The sequence below is a fragment of the Drosophila tropicalis genome, unplaced genomic scaffold (genome assembly GCF_018151085.1).
Source record: "Drosophila tropicalis isolate 14030-0801.00 unplaced genomic scaffold, ASM1815108v1 contig_980, whole genome shotgun sequence".
Classification (NCBI taxonomy): Eukaryota; Metazoa; Arthropoda; class Insecta; order Diptera; family Drosophilidae; genus Drosophila; species Drosophila tropicalis.
The window spans coordinates 1,141,738-1,160,593 of record NW_027173484.1 but is presented as its reverse complement, the minus strand read 5'-3'; the positions used below and the strand labels follow the sequence as shown (position 1 = coordinate 1,160,593).

Sequence of the window (18,856 nt, the reverse complement as noted above, 5' to 3'; positions counted from 1 at the left end):
ACACGCCACTTATTTCTGTATATTGTTTAATTTTATGTAAATTTAGTATTTGAGCCGCCTCTTCAGACAAAATGGTACTCTGTGAACCACTATCAATAAGGGCTCTTAGAGTCTTATATCCTCCGTTTACATTTTTTACTTGTATTAGAGCTGTAGCCAACAGTGTTGATTGTGCCGTTACACAAGTATTAACTTTCTCCTGTTTTTCGTCAAAAAGGAGTGAAGTATGGTGTCCCTTGTAACATGCGCTTGTCGTTCAAAATTTGAAAACTCAACCGAAATTGGTTAATCGTGGAAACAACCCATTTAGCTTGTTTTCAGTACCCGAATCAGTACATAGTGTTATCGATACTTTATGACCTTACGTATTCACGTAAGTCGTCACGTATCGATCGGTGAGATATCGGCTTAAAGCTCAGCCCTAGATTAAAGAATATTGGCGAAAGGAAAATTAAAAGAGTAAAAATACGCGTGGCCTCGTTCTTTCTTAACTCAACTCCCAAAGGAGACGGAGGTGCTACACTCCTCGATGCCAACTTCACGGCGATCTTTGCTGCACCCACCGCGTGTATCGTGAAAGAAAAAAAAAATATTACCCTTTCAATTGCATCCTTTATAGGATTGCCCAACAAAACACCCAACTTGGTTCTGGTGTAGTTTCTGGTAGTGCATTGGAGAGAATATCCGCGGAGCGCTCTGTGATTTGTCGCAGAAATTAATTCCGCGTCCAATAACATCGTTTGTTTGTGGCGTTTTGGCTATCGCCGCTCCAATCGGAATAAATTTATTCCAAAATTTTTGTGGCTGTGGTGTCGCTCTCCATAGGGTAAATATATATATAATTGTTTGACGTGTAGCTTATTAACCTGTTCCTACTAGGGACTGGCACCACAAGTACGTAGCAGATTACCCCTGAGTGGTAGACCGCCAAGTCCGATTTTTCAACTGAGGAAAGAGGACTCAGTCTCAATGAATTAACGAAACGATGAGCGAAGGAAGTTTTTACCTGCGCCTTTCTGTCCATTTTTGACCGGACTCATTCCGAAAAAGAACACGTGGTTTTGTGCAGTGCAGCCGTTAAATAATCAGGATGGGTGCAAGCGTTTAAAAGCCCCTTCAAATTTAATGGTGTCTATACATTCGAGCCTCTCTGTCCTGCCAATGATTATCGCGAGTACTTAACCAAAAGAAAAAAAAAACTTGAATCCGTGGAATTCAGGTCTTACTACACGGGTAGTAGTTGCAGTTGCAACACATTGGCATGCCCCAGGGACGTTCGAAGACAATGTTCTTGTAATACTTAGACATTCAATACTTATAAGAGTTATTTGTTCACAGAGAGAGAGAGAGAGAGAGGATACGAATAATGTTAATGTTAATGTGCTTAATCGAAAACGGGTGCTCCCAAACCAAATCAGAGGCTTCTGACTACCTTAAATCATCTTATCTATTTTTGAACAGCCTCCGCTTCGAAAGATCTTTCGCCGCTGGACTAAAACTGTAAGTCAAACCATAAAAAAAAAAAAATTATTAATTGATTCGGGTTATTCGTTTTTGGAGCCTTTGAATATGTTGGACGTTGGTGCCATTGCCAATACTTGAATTTATTAGGATATTTAACCGTGTAGTTGTTATTTTTATCCTTTTCTCTCCCGGCATCAGTTTGATATGATTCGATTTTTTGTAAATTTGATTCAATTTGGTTTTTGTAACCTAATCTCAAGATAACGAGTAAGATAATTATGCTTGATAACCGCATTGCTACATCGTATATAGTATGAAAATGAGGATAAGATCCAAACTTATTTTTCGACCAGTATTTAGTTTAAGATTTCAAAGTATGAAGATAAGCTTGAATAGCCCAAAAGAACAAATACTACTTTATGGACCTCTACATATTAACTTCATTAATTCTGAATAATATTAAGTTCGTTTGTTTCCGAAAGAGATATTAAGAATGAATTAAATTAGGAAATGAATCCTGCCTAGTTCATAAGTTTAGAAATTAATAAAACTATTGTTCTTTGAAATGAACTCCCTATAATCGTTAAATTTTGGGGAACCATGCAACCGACTGAGAGATAAAAAGAGGTCGTAAGACATGTTGGAGGGATCCTCAATTCAGACGTGGCCCGAGGATCATGGTAGGGTGGGCGTTCATGTGAACGGCCTAGGATATCATGACATAAACCAACATGTGTGCCTCCTGATACTTCATAGTTTAACGTGTTCTTGTTTCTGGTCTCCTCAGGCCTTCTTTCTTTCGCATCTAAACCTGTACCGTTATCCCTTGGTGTCCTTAAGTACGCGAATTTAAAATTTTACGTCTGTATCGAATGTGAGTAACTATAGTTCTGGCTAATCTCTATCGTATAACCCACTCCCAGCCCGAACATCTGCTCAACACTCCTTGTGAGATTCAACGTTACATGCTACAGATAAGATAAAATTTTTGGCGCCCAACGTGGGGCCCGATTCGGCTGCCCCAACCAGATAGTAATTTTCTTGCACTAGTCGTGTTATCAGAACCGCTGGATTTATGCTATCGACTAGTATCCCATTTCTCCTGTGAATTTTATGTAATCATAGTAGTGAGCAGTGTTAGTATTGATTGGAATTATTTAAGTTAAGTACCTCACTTAAATACCCGCACTGACGAAGAAACGCTGGTCATTGACTTAGCAAGTCCCGTTTGAAAAAAAAGACGTAATATATTGTTCGTCCCTGGACGCCGAATTAGTGGCCAAGTGCTACCGTCGGACCGGACTCAATTGATATGTCGGTCTTCAAACTGCACCCGTTTGTCTGGTCTTATAAAGAATGAGAGGTTTGTTACCTGGATTCAGCTTTGGTGGATAAATACTACCGACTGCCCGGAATAAATTTTAGAATTCCTGTGACATCAGCATTGGACTGCAAGCCAGGACAGCTGGAGTCAAGTAATGTGGCATTAATCTACCATTTAGCCGCAATACTGGCCAAGCAGCGCAATGCGAGACAAATATTTGTTTCCTTGTATGTGCTTCGTCTATGTTTTCAACTATCTATTTTGTAGTATCTGGTGTACATTTAGGCTGACCTTTAACGTTTGCAGACATGGTTGTATGGTTTCCCGGTTTTAGATGAATTTTTCTGATTTACCATAATATTGCATTATACCCAGTTTGATATAGAAAAGTGTTATATATATTTAGATGTACAATAATAATAAGAATATTTCAATCGAAGTGATAGTAAGTTATGTCAGTATTCGATAGTTCCGATAGTTTGGACAGATCTGAAGAAATTAGTAGAAGCTGTGGCATTTGTGTGCGGGAGTTGGACTTCAACGCAGAGTGGATAACCACCCCCTGCAATCATTCATTTCACATTAGTTGCTTTTCGCTTCGCAAAGGAGCTATATCAGTGTGTCCAGTTTGTCGTACTTCCGTTCAATCCAACGTTACTAATTTGGCGGACGAGTTACTGTTAGCAGGCGGCGGAGACATGCCGATCTTAAGATCATCACGTACCGTAGCAGGAGCAACTGAGTCTAACCCAGAAACGGATCCACAGGCCAACACACCAGAGGCATTCGACTTGCCGTCATCACAAGCAAGCATAGATCAAGTAATAGCCCGAGCCCTTTCCGAAGACCTTACCCAAATGAGTCAGGTAGTAGCTCAATCAATGACTCAGGTCTCCCAAACCTTGTCGCAGACCATGTCTCAGGCTGTAGCCCAAATGACTTTAGAGATAACTTTACAACGAGCGGCGTCTAACGGTTAGTCAAATAATTACGAATTGGAAAATTCGATTTTCAGGACATTCGTCCATAGCGGTAGATGACTTTATATATAGAGTCGAGGCCCTCACAAAACAAGCACTCAATAATGATTTAGACCTTGTATCTCGCTACGCGAGCAACTTATTTGAAGGAGCTGCTAGCGACTGGTTCTGGAGGTTTCACCGAAGCGTTCCACTAGTGACCTGGCCACAGCTTCGGGTGGCACTAAGAGCACAATTTCAAGACGGAAGAACCGATCTAGAAATTCGTACGGCCATGTTTCAGCTAAAACAACGTCCAAATGAAGCCTTTGATAGTTTTTACGACGCTATCATAACACTGGGAGATAGATTAGCCGTCCCATTGACAGAGTCTGCATTGTTAGATGTGCTGAAGGCAAATTTACTACAAGAAATTCAACATGAGATTTTGTATGTACCAATAATGTCGGCTTCGCATTTGCGCCACGTTGTGTGCACACGTGAACGATTTATGCAATCGGTAAATAAGTCAGTGACGACAACCATGCCTAGATCCACCCCGAAACGGCAGGTTCATGAATTAGAATTTTCGGCTACCAATGTAAAATTAGAAACCGACCCGGATATAGATCCCGAGGTGGAAATAGCTGCTATTAACTTAATTTGTTGGAATTGCAAAGAAAATGGACATAGATATCAGGCTTGCTATGCAGAGCGAAAGATATTTTGCTATGGCTGCGGTCAACATGATGCCTACAAACCTACTTGTAATCGATGTAATAATTCAAAAAACGGAGATCGCCGTGCACTGTCGAATAGTGCACTCAAACTGAACCCGGTGAACACCCTTTAGGGGAATCCTCGATGGATTCCTCACTACCAACTTTGTCACAACTCCCAACTATTCCTATGCACCTACGGGAGTTTATATCTCCACTAAAAAGATACGAGGAATTAAGCGATTAATTCAATATAGAAAAAAACATAAATTAGAGAAAACGGCGGTTTTGAATTCGATAATAGATGATTCCCTTGATTGGCGGCAGTACGCAGATGTAAACCTCTTTGGAAGAGAATTAAAGGGTCTCATGGACACTGGAGCGTCAATTAGTTGTGTAGGTGGAAATTTGGCGACAGAATTGATCAACGAATTGCTACCCCTTAAGACGGTAAAAACCATGGTGCACACAGCAGATGGACAAAAACAAGCCATTCTAGGAAAGACTCTTACCTTTGCTAGCTTTCGAGGAATCGAAAAACCAATAACTCTTTATGTTGTACCCTCGCTGGCACAGAATCTCTATTTAGGCATAGACTTTTGGAGAGCCTTTGATTTGTTACCGGCCTTTTTGGCGCATAAAAGAAAAGAACCAACCGTAGCTTGTATTAATCTAGATAGCGAATTAAATGTGTCATTATCCGAATCCCAGAAAAAACACTTACTTTAAACCATTCAATTGTTTCCATCCTTCGAAGAAAAAGGATTAGGAAAAACCAGCTGGCTGTCACATGAAATTGATGTAGGTGATGCAAAAGCGATCAAGCAGCGGCACTATGCTGTATCTCCGGCCATAGAAAAATTAATGTACCAAGAGATAGATCATATGCTTGCCCTTGGGGTAATAGAAGAATCAAATAGCCCCTGGTCATCACCTGTTGTACTGGTGCGCAAACCAGGAAAAGTTCGATTATGTATTGACAGTCGAAAACTTAATGAAGTCACGATTAAAAATGCTTATCCTATGCCTTTAATTGACGGAATTCTTAGTCGGTTACCGAAAGCAGAATTTATTTCAAGTATTGATCTAAAGGATGCTTATTGGCAAATACCGCTAGCCGCTAGCGACCGCGAGAAAACGGCATTTACCATACCAGGAAGACCTCTCTATCAGTTTACTGTAATGCCCTTCGGTTTGTCAAACGCCCCTCAAACAATGTCCAAACTTATGGTTTGAGTGATACCACCTAGTTTGCGAAATGAAATTTTTATATACTTAGATGACCTTTTAGTAGTTTCGGAGTCCTTTGAGAGACATATTTCAGTATTATCCGAGTTAGCTAATAGACTAATCCTAGCGGGACTTACAATTAATGTGAGAAAAAGCAGTTTTTGTCTCAAAGAAGTCAAATATCTTGGCCATGTTATTGGTAATGGAACCATTCGAACGGACCCTGATAAGGTGTCAGCGATCCAAGAATTCCCAGTGCCCAAGTCTGTAAAGCAAGTACGTAGGTTTTTAGGTCTCACGGGATGGTATCATAAGTTTATAAAAAATTATGCTGGTATTGCCGCACCCATTTCCGACACGTTAAAGCACAAACGAAAATTCATTTGGTCTGAAGAAGCACAAAATGCATTTGATCGGTTAAAATATTCTCTGTGTACCGCCCCTGTACTACATAGCCCTAATTTTAACGCTCCTTTTTCTATAGACTGTGATGCTAGTCATACAGGTGTGGGAGGTGTACTTATGCAAATCGATAACGAAGAAAATGAAGTGCCAATCGCCTTCATGTCACGAAAACTAAATCAGTGTCAAAGGGCTTATTCCGTTACGGAAAAAGAATGCCTTGCGGCTGTCCTATGTGTAAAAAAAATTTCGAGCTTATATTGAGGGTCAAGAATTCTCTATTATTACAGATCACGCGTCCCTAAAATGGTTAATGACGCAAGTTGACTTAAGTTCTAGATTGGCGAGATGGGCACTTAAGCTGCAAGGATTCTCATTTAAAATAATGCATAGGAAAGGCTCACGAAATATAGTTCCTGACGCTTTATCCCGAGTACATACTGATGATATATCGGTTATTACCTTAGCAAATGGTTTCGATCTGTCGTCAGACGCCTTCGACGCTGACGAATATAAAGATTTAAAAGCTAAGATTGAATTAAAGCCATCCCAGCTACCCGATGTCAAGGATGAACAGAACAAGCATCCGGTGATCTTGTAGCGGATGACCTGTGGTGGAAGCTTTGGATTCCAAAATCGTTAGTTCTGGAGGTAATACAACAAAATCACGAAGACCACTTAGCGGCGCACAGTGGAATAAATAAAACACTGGAGCGGATCAGACGCTATTTTTATTGGCCCAACCTAATAGGTGATGTAAAGGAATTTATTGCGAACTGTTCTGTTTGTAAGACTAAGCATTCGAACACCTATTTGCGTCCCCCAATGGCCAAATCAGAGCAAACATATAGGGTTTTTCAAAAATTATACGTAGACTTTTTAGGCCCATATCCCAGAAGCAAACTCGGAAACATAGGGATCTTCGTAGTTCTCGATTTCAGTTTCACTAAATTTCCTTTTTTAAAAGCTGTTCGAAAATTTACTGCAGATGCTGTTATTACCTATCTGGAAACAGAATTGTTCCATTGTTTTGGCATTCCGGAAGTAGTTGTATCAGTCAACGGATCTCAGTTCAAATCCCATCAGTTTAAAGCACTGCTGGAGAAGTATAAAGTTCGACATTCCTTTACCGCAGCGTATGCCCCGCAAGCAAACGCGTCCGAACGGGTAAATAGATCGGTGTTAGCTGCAATAAAGTCTTATGTGAACAAAGATCAGACCAATTGGGATGAAAACCTTAGTTCAGTTGCATGTGCGCTAAAATCCAGTTGGCACTCGGCCATCAATAATAGTCTGTACCGTGTATGTTTTGGCCAACAAATGATAACGAACGGTGCAACTTACCCCCTGTTAAGAAGTTTAAACCTATTAGAGGATAGATCTATTCAGTTTGACCGTACTGATTCTCTGGAAATAATTCGTCAGACGGCGATCAAGGCTGTAGCAAAACAGCATGAACGCAACAAAAAGACATATATTTTGAGAAGTCGAGACGTGTCATTTCAACCAGGTCAAGATCTTTACCGACGTAATTTTCAGTTGAGTAATTATGCAAAGAGTTTCTCAGCCAAGTTAGCTCCAACGTTTATAAAAGCCAGAGTCCGTCAGCGGATTGGAACTAGTTATTACGAACTAGAGGATATTCAAGGGAGAATGATAGGGAAATTCCATGCAAAAGACATCAAACAATAGAGCATTATTTATTATCTCCTTTACTCCAAGCGGTATCCCACTTTGATGTTAAACAACCAACAAAGTGCAATTTTGTCGGGGAGGTGTGTAACATGCGCTTGTCGTTCAAAATTTGAAAACTCAACTGAAAATGGTTAATCGTGGAAACAACCCATTTAGCTTGTTTTTAGTACCCGAATCAGTACATAGTGTTATCGATACTTTATGACCTTACGTATTCACGTAAGTCGTCACGTATCGATCGGTGAGATATCGGCTTAAAGCTCAGCCCTAGATTAAAGAATATTGGCGAAAGGAAAATTAAAAGAGTAAAAATACGCGTGGCCTCGTTCTTTCTTAACTCAACTCCCAAAGGAGACGGAGGTGCTACACTCCTCGATGCCAACTTCACGGCGATCTTTGCTGCACCCACCGCGTGTATCGTGAAAGAAAAAAAATATTACCCTTTCAATTGCATCCTTTATAGGATTGCCCAACAAAACACCCAACTTGGTTCTGGTGTAGTTTCTGGTAGTGCATTGGAGAGAATATCCGCGGAGCGCCTGTGATTTGTCGCAGAAATTAATTCCGCGTCCAATAACATCGTTTGTTTGTGGCGTTTTGGCTATCGCCGCTCCAATCGGAATAAATTTATTCCAAAATTTTTGTGGCTGTGGTGTCGCTCTCCATAGGGTAAATATATATATAATTGTTTGACGTGTAGCTTATTAACCTGTTCCTACTAGGGACTGGCACCACAAGTAGTTAGCAGATTACCCCTGAGTGGTAGACCGCCAAGTCCGATTTTTCAACTGAGGAAAGAGGACTCAGTCTCAATGAATTAACGAAACGATGAGCGAAGGAAGTTTTTACCTGCGCCTTTCTGTCCATTTTTGACCGGACTCATTCCGAAAAAGAACACGTGGTTTTGTGCAGTGCAGCCGTAAAATAATCAGGATGGGTGCAAGCGTTTAAAAGCCCCTTCAAATTTAATGGTGTCTATACATTCGAGCCTCTCTGTCCTGCCAATGATTATCGCGAGTACTTAACCAAAAGAAAAAAAAAACTTGAATCCGTGGAATTCAGGTCTTACTACACGGGTAGTAGTTGCAGTTGCAACACATTGGCATGCCCCAGGGACGTTCGAAGACAATGTTCTTGTAATACTTAGACATTCAATACTTATAAGAGTTATTTGTTCACAGAGAGAGAGAGAGAGAGAGGATACGAATAATGTTAATGTTAATGTGCTTAATCGAAAACGGGTGCTCCCAAACCAAATCAGAGGCTTCTGACTACCTTAAATCATCTTATCTATTTTTGAACAGCCTCCGCTTCGAAAGATCTTTCGCCGCTGGACTAAAACTGTAAGTCAAACCATAAAAAAAAAAAAAAATTATTAATTGATTCGGGTTATTCGTTTTTGGAGCCTTTGAATATGTTGGACGTTGGTGCCATTGCCAATACTTGAATTTATTAGGATATTTAACCGTGTAGTTGTTATTTTTATCCTTTTCTCTCCCGGCATCAGTTTGATATGATTCGATTTTTTGTAAATTTGATTCAATTTGGTTTTTGTAACCTAATCTCAAGATAACGAGTAAGATAATTATGTTTGATAACCGCATTGCTACATCGTATATAGTATGAAAATGAGGATAAGATCCAAACTTATTTTTCGACCAGTATTTAGTTTAAGATTTCAAAGTATGAAGATAAGCTTGAATAGCCCAAAAGAACAAATACTACTTTATGGACCTCTACATATTAACTTCATTAATTCTGATTAATATTAAGTTCGTTTGTTTCCGAAAGAGATATTAAGAATGAATTAAATTAGGAAATGAATCCTGCCTTGTTCATAAGTTTAGAAATTAATAAAACTATTGTTCTTTGAAATGAACTCCCTATAATCGTTAAATTTTGGGGAACCATGCAACCGACTGAGAGATAAAAAGAGGTCGTAAGACATGTTGGAGGGATCCTCAATTCAGACGTGGCCCGAGGATCATGGTAGGGTGGGCGTTCACATGATAGGCCTAGGATATCATGACATAAACCAACATGTGTGCCTCCTGATACTTCATAGTTTAACGTGTTCTTGTTTCTGGTCTCCTCAGGCCTTCTTTCTTTCGCATCTAAACCTGTACCGTTATCCCTTGGTGTCCTTAAGTACGCGAATTTAAAATTTTACGTCTGTATCGAATGTGAGTAACTATAGTTCTGGCTAATCTCTATCGTATAACCCACTCCCAGCCCGAACATCTGCTCAACACTCCTTGTGAGATTCAACGTTACATGCTACAGATAAGATAAAATTTTTGGCGCCCAACGTGGGGCCCGATTCGGCTGCCCCAACCAGATAGTAATTTTCTTGCACTAGTCGTGTTATCAGAACCGCTGGATTTATGCTATCGACTAGTATCCCATTTCTCCTGTGAATTTTATGTAATCATAGTAGTGAGCAGTGTTAGTATTGATTGGAATTATTTAAGTTAAGTACCTCACTTAAATACCCGCACTGACGAAGAAACGCTGGTCATTGACTTAGCAAGTCCCGTTTGAAAAAAAAGACGTAATATATTGTTCGTCCCTGGACGCCGAATTAGTGGCCAAGTGCTACCGTCGGACCGGACTCAATTGATATGTCGGTCTTCAAACTGCACCCGTTTGTCTGGTCTTATAAAGAATGAGAGGTTTGTTACCTGGATTCAGCTTTGGTGGATAAATACTACCGACTGCCCGGAATAAATTTTAGAATTCCTGTGACATCAGCATTGGACTGCAAGCCAGGACAGCTGGAGTCAAGTAATGTGGCATTAATCTACCATTTAGCCGCAATACTGGCCAAGCAGCGCAATGCGAGACAAATATTTGTTTCCTTGTATGTGCTTCGTCTATGTTTTCAACTATCTATTTTGTAGTATCTGGTGTACATTTAGGCTGACCTTTAACGTTTGCAGACATGGTTGTATGGTTTCCCGGTTTTAGATGAATTTTTCTGATTTACCATAATATTGCATTATACCCAGTTTGATATAGAAAAGTGTTATATATATTTATTTGTACAATAATAATAAGAATATTTCAATCGAAGTGATAGTAAGTTATGTCAGTATTCGATAGTTCCGATAGTTTGGACAGATCTGAAGAAATTAGTAGAAGCTGTGGCATTTGTGTGCGGGAGTTGGACTTCAACGCAGAGTGGATAACCACCCCCTGCAATCATTCATTTCACATTAGTTGCTTTTCGCTTCGCAAAGGAGCTATATCAGTGTGTCCAGTTTGTCGTACTTCCGTTCAATCCAACGTTACTAATTTGGCGGACGAGTTACTGTTAGCAGGCGGCGGAGACATGCCGATCTTAAGATCATCACGTACCGTAGCAGGAGCAACTGAGTCTAACCCAGAAATGGATCCACAGGCCAACACACCAGAGGCATTCGACTTGCCGTCATCACAAGCAAGCATAGATCAAGTAATAGCCCGAGCCCTTTCCGAAGACCTTACCCAAATGAGTCAGGTAGTAGCTCAATCAATGACTCAGGTCTCCCAAACCTTGTCGCAGACCATGTCTCAGGCTGTAGCCCAAATGACTTTAGAGATAACTTTACAACGAGCGGCGTCTAACGGTTAGTCAAATAATTACGAATTGGAAAATTCGATTTTCAGGACATTCGTCCATAGCGGTAGATGACTTTATATTTAGAGTCGAGGCCCTCACAAAACAAGCACTCAATAATGATTTAGACCTTGTATCTCGCTACGCGAGCAACTTATTTGAAGGAGCTGCTAGCGACTGGTTCTGGAGGTTTCACCGAAGCGTTCCACTAGTGACCTGGCCACAGCTTCGGGTGGCACTAAGAGCACAATTTCAAGACGGAAGAACCGATCTAGAAATTCGTACGGCCATGTTTCAGCTAAAACAACGTCCAAATGAAGCCTTTGATAGTTTTTACGACGCTATCATAACACTGGGAGATAGATTAGCCGTCCCATTGACAGAGTCTGCATTGTTAGATGTGCTGAAGGCAAATTTACTACAAGAAATTCAACATGAGATTTTGTATGTACCAATAATGTCGGCTTCGCATTTGCGCCACGTTGTGTGCACACGTGAACGATTTATGCAATCGGTAAATAAGTCAGTGACGACAACCATGCCTAGATCCACCCCGAAACGGCAGGTTCATGAATTAGAATTTTCGGCTACCAATGTAAAATTAGAAACCGACCCGGATATAGATCCCGAGGTGGAAATAGCTGCTATTAACTTAATTTGTTGGAATTGCAAAGAAAATGGACATAGATATCAGGCTTGCGATGCAGAGCGAAAGATATTTTGCTATGGCTGCGGTCAACATGATGCCTACAAACCTACTTGTAATCGATGTAATAATTAAAAAAACGGAGATCGCCGTGCACTGTCGAATAGTGCACTCAAACTGAACCCGGCGAACACCCTTTAGGGGAATCCTCGATGGATTCCTCACTACCAACTTTGTCACAACTCCCAACTATTCCTATGCACCTACGGGAGTTTATATCTCCACTAAAAAGATACGAGGAATTAAGCGATTAATTCAATATAGAAAAAAACATAAATTAGAGAAAACGGCGGTTTTGAATTCGATAATAGATGATTCCCTTGATTGGCGGCAGTACGCAGATGTAAACCTCTTTGGAAGAGAATTAAAGGGTCTCATGGACACTGGAGCGTCAATTAGTTGTGTAGGTGGAAATTTGGCGACAGAATTGATCAACGAATTGCTACCCCTTAAGACGGTAAAAACCATGGTGCACACAGCAGATGGACAAAAAGAAGCCATTCTAGGAAAGACTCTTACCTTTGCTAGCTTTCGAGGAATCGAAAAACCAATAACTCTTTATGTTGTACCCTCGCTGGCACAGAATCTCTATTTAGGCATAGACTTTTGGAGAGCCTTTGATTTGTTACCGGCCTTTTTGGCGCATAAAAGAAAAGAACCAACCGTAGCTTGTATTAATCTAGATAGCGAATTAAATGTGTCATTATCCGAATCCCAGAAAAAACACTTACTTTAAACCATTCAATTGTTTCCATCCTTCGAAGAAAAAGGATTAGGAAAAACCAGCTGGCTGTCACATGAAATTGATGTAGGTGATGCAAAAGCGATCAAGCAGCGGCACTATGCTGTATCTCCGGCCATAGAAAAATTAATGTACCAAGAGATAGATCGTATGCTTGCCCTTGGGGTAATAGAAGAATCAAATAGCCCCTGGTCATCACCTGTTGTACTGGTGCGCAAACCAGGAAAAGTTCGATTATGTATTGACAGTCGAAAACTTAATGAAGTCACGATTAAAAATGCTTATCCTATGCCTTTAATTGACGGAATTCTTAGTCGGTTACCGAAAGCAGAATTTATTTCAAGTATTGATCTAAAGGATGCTTATTGGCAAATACCGCTAGCCGCTAGCGACCGCGAGAAAACGGCATTTACCATACCAGGAAGACCTCTCTATCAGTTTACTGTAATGCCCTTCGGTTTGTCAAACGCCCCTCAAACAATGTCCAAACTTATGGTTTGAGTGATACCACCTAGTTTGCGAAATGAAATTTTTATATACATACTTAGATGACCTTTTAGTAGTTTCGGAGTCCTTTGAGAGACATATTTCAGTATTATCCGAGTTAGCTAATAGACTAATCCTAGCGGGACTTACAATTAATGTGAGAAAAAGCAGTTTTTGTCTCAAAGAAGTCAAATATCTTGGCCATGTTATTGGTAATGGAACCATTCGAACGGACCCTGATAAGGTGTCAGCGATCCAAGAATTCCCAGTGCCCAAGTCTGTAAAGCAAGTACGTAGGTTTTTAGGTCTCACGGGATGGTATCATAAGTTTATAAAAAATTATGCTGGTATTGCCGCACCCATTTCCGACACGTTAAAGCACAAACGAAAATTCATTTGGTCTGAAGAAGCACAAAATGCATTTGATCGGTTAAAATATTCTCTGTGTACCGCCCCTGTACTACATAGCCCTAATTTTAACGCTCCTTTTTCTATAGACTGTGATGCTAGTCATACAGGTGTGGGAGGTGTACTTATGCAAATCGATAACGAAGAAAATGAAGTGCCAATCGCCTTCATGTCACGAAAACTAAATCAGTGTCAAAGGGCTTATTCCGTTACGGAAAAGAATGCCTTGCGGCTGTCCTATGTGTAAAAAAATTTCGAGCTTATATTGAGGGTCAAGAATTCTCTATTATTACAGATCACGCGTCCCTAAAATGGTTAATGACGCAAGTTGACTTAAGTTCTAGATTGGCGAGATGGGCACTTAAACTGCAAGGATTCTCATTTAAAATAATGCATAGGAAAGGCTCACGAAATATAGTTCCTGACGCTTTATCCCGAGTACATACTGATGATATATCGGTTATTACCTTAGCAAATGGTTTCGATCTGTCGTCAGACGCCTTCGACGCTGACGAATATAAAGATTTAAAAGCTAAGATTGAATTAAAGCCATCCCAGCTACCCGATGTCAAGGATGAACAGAACAAGCATCCGGTGATCGTGTAGCGGATGACCTGTGGTGGAAGCTTTGGATTCCAAAATCGTTAGTTCTGGAGGTAATACAACAAAATCACGAAGACCACTTAGCGGCGCACAGTGGAATAAATAAAACACTGGAGCGGATCAGACGCTATTTTTATTGGCCCAACCTAATAGGTGATGTAAAGGAATTTATTGCGAACTGTTCTGTTTGTAAGACTACTAAGCATTCGAACACCTATTTGCGTCCCCCAATGGCCAAATCAGAGCAAACATATAGGGTTTTTCAAAAATTATACATAGACTTTTTAGGCCCATATCCCAGAAGCAAACTCGGAAACATAGGGATCTTCGTAGTTCTCGATTTCAGTTTCACTAAATTTCCTTTTTTAAAAGCTGTTCGAAAATTTACTGCAGATGCTGTTATTACCTATCTGGAAACAGAATTGTTCCATTGTTTTGGCATTCCGGAAGTAGTTGTATCAGTCAACGGATCTCAGTTCAAATCCCATCAGTTTAAAGCACTGCTGGAGAAGTATAAAGTTCGACATTCCTTTACCGCGGCGTATGCCCCGCAAGCAAACGCGTCCGAACGGGTAAATAGATCGCTGTTAGCTGCAATAAAGTCTTATGTGAACAAAGATCAGACCAATTGGGATGAAAACCTTAGTTCAGTTGCATGTGCGCTAAAATCCAGTTGGCACTCGGCCATCAATAATAGTCCGTACCGTGTATGTTTTGGCCAACAAATGATAACGAACGGTGCAACTTACCCCCTGTTAAGAAGTTTAAACCTATTAGAGGATAGATCTATTCAGTTTGACCGTACTGATTCTCTGGAAATAATTCGTCAGACGGCGATCAAGGCTGTAGCAAAACAGCATGAACGCAACAAAAAGACATATAATTTGAGAAGTCGAGACGTGTCATTTCAACCAGGTCAAGAACTTTACCGACGTAATTTTCAGTTGAGTAATTATGCAAAGAGTTTCTCAGCCAAGTTAGCTCCAACGTTTATAAAAGCCAGAGTCCGTCAGCGGATTGGAACTAGTTATTACGAACTAGAGGATATTCAAGGGAGAATGATAGGGAAATTCCATGCAAAAGACATCAAACAATAGAGCATTATTTATTATCTCCTTTACTCCAAGCGGTATCCCACTTTGATGTTAAACAACCAACAAAGTGCAATTTTGTCGGGGAGGTGTGTAACATGCGCTTGTCGTTCAAAATTTGAAAACTCAACTGAAAATGGTTAATCGTGGAAACAACCCATTTAGCTTGTTTTTAGTACCCGAATCAGTACATAGTGTTATCGATACTTTATGACCTTACGTATTCACGTAAGTCGTCACGTATCGATCGGTGAGATATCGGCTTAAAGCTCAGCCCTAGATTAAAGAATATTGGCGAAAGGAAAATTAAAAGAGTAAAAATACGCGTGGCCTCGTTCTTTCTTAACTCAACTCCCAAAGGAGACGGAGGTCCTACACTCCTCGATGCCAACTTCACGGCGATCTTTGCTGCACCCACCGCGTGTATCGTGAAAGAAAAAAAATATTACCCTTTCAATTGCATCCTTCATAGGATTGCCCAACAAAACACCCAACTTGGTTCTGGTGTAGTTTCTGGTAGTGCATTGGAGAGAATATCCGCGGAGCGCCTGTGATTTGTCGCAGAAATTAATTCCGCGTCCAATAACATCGTTTGTTTGTGGCGTTTTGGCTATCGCCGCTCCAATCGGAATAAATTTATTCCAAAATTTTTGTGGCTGTGGTGTCGCTCTCCATAGGGTAAATATATATATAATTGTTTGACGTGTAGCTTATTAACCTGTTCCTACTAGGGACTGGCACCACAAGTACGTAGCAGATTACCCCTGAGTGGTAGACCGCCAAGTCCGATTTTTCAACTGAGGAAAGAGGACTCAGTCTCAATGAATTAACGAAACGATGAGCGAAGGAAGTTTTTACCTGCGCCTTTCTGTCCATTTTTGACCGGACTCATTCCGAAAAAGAACACGTGGTTTTGTGCAGTGCAGCCGTAAAATAATCAGGATGGGTGCAAGCGTTTAAAAGCCCCTTCAAATTTAATGGTGTCTATACATTCGAGCCTCTCTGTCCTGCCAATGATTATCGCGAGTACTTAACCAAAAGAAAAAAAAAAAACTTAAAAAAACTTGAATCCGTGGAATTCAGGTCTTACCACACGGGTAGTAGTTGCAGTTGCAACACATTGGCATGCCCCAGGGACGTTCGAAGACAATGTTCTTGTAATACTTAGACATTCAATACTTATAAGAGTTATTTGTTCACAGAGAGAGAGAGAGGATACGAATAATGTTAATGTTAATGTGCTTAATCGAAAACGGGTGCTCCCAAACCAAATCAGAGGCTTCTGACTACCTTAAATCATCTTATCTATTTTTGAACAGCCTCCGCTTCGAAAGATCTTTCGCCGCTGGACTAAAACTGTAAGTCAAACCATAAAAAAAAAAAAATTATTAATTGATTCGGGTTATTCGTTTTTGGAGCCTTTGAATATGTTGGACGTTGGTGCCATTGCCAATACTTGAATTTATTAGGATATTTAACCGTGTAGTTGTTATTTTTATCCTTTTCTCTCCCGGCATCAGTTTGATATGATTCGATTTTTTGTAAATTTGATTCAATTTGGTTTTTGTAACCTAATCTCAAGATAACGGACTCAATTGATATGTCGGTCTTCAAACTGCACGCGTTTGTCTGGTCTTATAAAGAATGAGAGGTTTGTTACCTGGATTCAGCTTTGGTGGATAAATACTACCGACTGCCCGGTATAAATTTTAGAATTCCTGTGACATCAGCATTGGACTGCAAGCCAGGACAGCTGGAGTCAAGTAATGTGGCATTAATCTACCATTTAGCCGCAATACTGGCCAAGCAGCGCAATGCGAGACAAATATTTGTTTCCTTGTATGTGCTTCGTCTATGTTTTCAACTATCTATTTTGTAGTATCTGGTGTACATTTAGGCTGACCTTTAACGTTTGCAGACATGGTTGTATGGTTTCCCGGTTTTAGATGAATTTTTCTGATTTACCATAATATTGCATTATACCCAGTTTGATATAGAAAAGTGTTATATATATTTAGATGTACAATAATAATAAGAATATTTCAATCGAAGTGATAGTAAGTTATGTCAGTATTCGATAGTTCCGATAGTTTGGACAGATCTGAAGAAATTAGTAGAAGCTGTGGCATTTGTGTGCGGGAGTTGGACTTCAACGCAGAGTGGATAACCACCCCCTGCAATCATTCATTTCACATTAGTTGCTTTTCGCTTCGCAAAGGAGCTATATCAGTGTGTCCAGTTTGTCGTACTTCCGTTCAATCCAACGTTACTAATTTGGCGGACGAGTTACTGTTAGCAGGCGGCGGAGACATGCCGATCTTAAGATCATCACGTACCGTAGCAGGAGCAACTGAGTCTAACCCAGAAATGGATCCACAGGCCAACACACCAGAGGCATTCGACTTGCCGTCATCACAAGCAAGCATAGATCAAGTAATAGCCCGAGCCCTTTCCGAAGACCTTACCCAAATGAGTCAGGTAGTAGCTCAATCAATGACTCAGGTCTCCCAAACCTTGTCGCAGACCATGTCTCAGGCTGTAGCCCAAATGACTTTAGAGATAACTTTACAACGAGCGGCGTCTAACGGTTAGTCAAATAATTACGAATTGGAAAATTCGATTTTCAGGACATTCGTCCATAGCGGTAGATGACTTTATATATAGAGTCGAGGCCCTCACAAAACAAGCACTCAATAATGATTTAGACCTTGTATCTCGCTACGCGAGCAACTTATTTGAAGGAGCTGCTAGCGACTGGTTCTGGAGGTTTCACCGAAGCGTTCCACTAGTGACCTGGCCACAGCTTCGGGTGGCACTAAGAGCACAATTTCAAGACGGAAGAACCGATCTAGAAATTCGTACGGCCATGTTTCAGCTAAAACAACGTCCAAATGAAGCCTTTGATAGTTTTTACGACGCTATCATAACACTGGGAGATAGATTAGCCGTCCCATTGACAGAGTCTGCATTGTTAGATGTGCTGAAGGCAAATTTACTACAAGAAATTCAACATGAGATTTTGTATGTACCAATAATGTCGGCTTCGCATTTGCGCCACGTTGTGTGCACACGTGAACGATTTATGCAATCGGTAAATAAGTCAGTGACGACAACCATGCCTAGATCCACCCCGAAACGGCAGGTTCATGAATTAGAATTTTCGGCTACCAATGTAAAATTAGAAACCGACCCGGATATAGATCCCGAGGTGGAAATAGCTGCTATTAACTTAATTTGTTGGAATTGCAAAGAAAATGGACATAGATATCAGGCTTGCGATGCAGAGCGAAAGATATTTTGCTATGGCTGCGGTCAACATGATGCCTACAAACCTACTTGTAATCGATGTAATAATTCAAAAAACGGAGATCGCCGTGCACTGTCGAATAGTGCACTCAAACTGAACCCGGTGAACACCCTTTAGGGGAA

General features: G+C 40.5%; 2 long non-coding RNA genes across 3 annotated transcripts; both read left to right on the top strand.

The window, feature by feature from the left end:
* Window positions 1-329: 329 nt before the first annotated feature.
* On the top strand, window positions 330-13,716 carry LOC137586375 (uncharacterized). 2 transcript variants are annotated; one of them, XR_011033778.1, is made up of 5 exons: window positions 330-826; window positions 880-1,500; window positions 8,257-8,334; window positions 9,890-11,672; window positions 11,751-13,716. It is a non-coding gene; the product is annotated as an uncharacterized lncRNA (long non-coding RNA). The 2 variants fall into 2 exon arrangements; XR_011033777.1 differs by having other exon boundaries at window positions 9,890-13,716.
* LOC137586376 (uncharacterized) lies at window positions 8,341-9,672 on the top strand. Its single transcript, XR_011033779.1, has 2 exons — window positions 8,341-9,136; window positions 9,199-9,672. It is a non-coding gene; the product is annotated as an uncharacterized lncRNA (long non-coding RNA).
* Window positions 13,717-18,856: the final 5,140 nt, after the last annotated feature.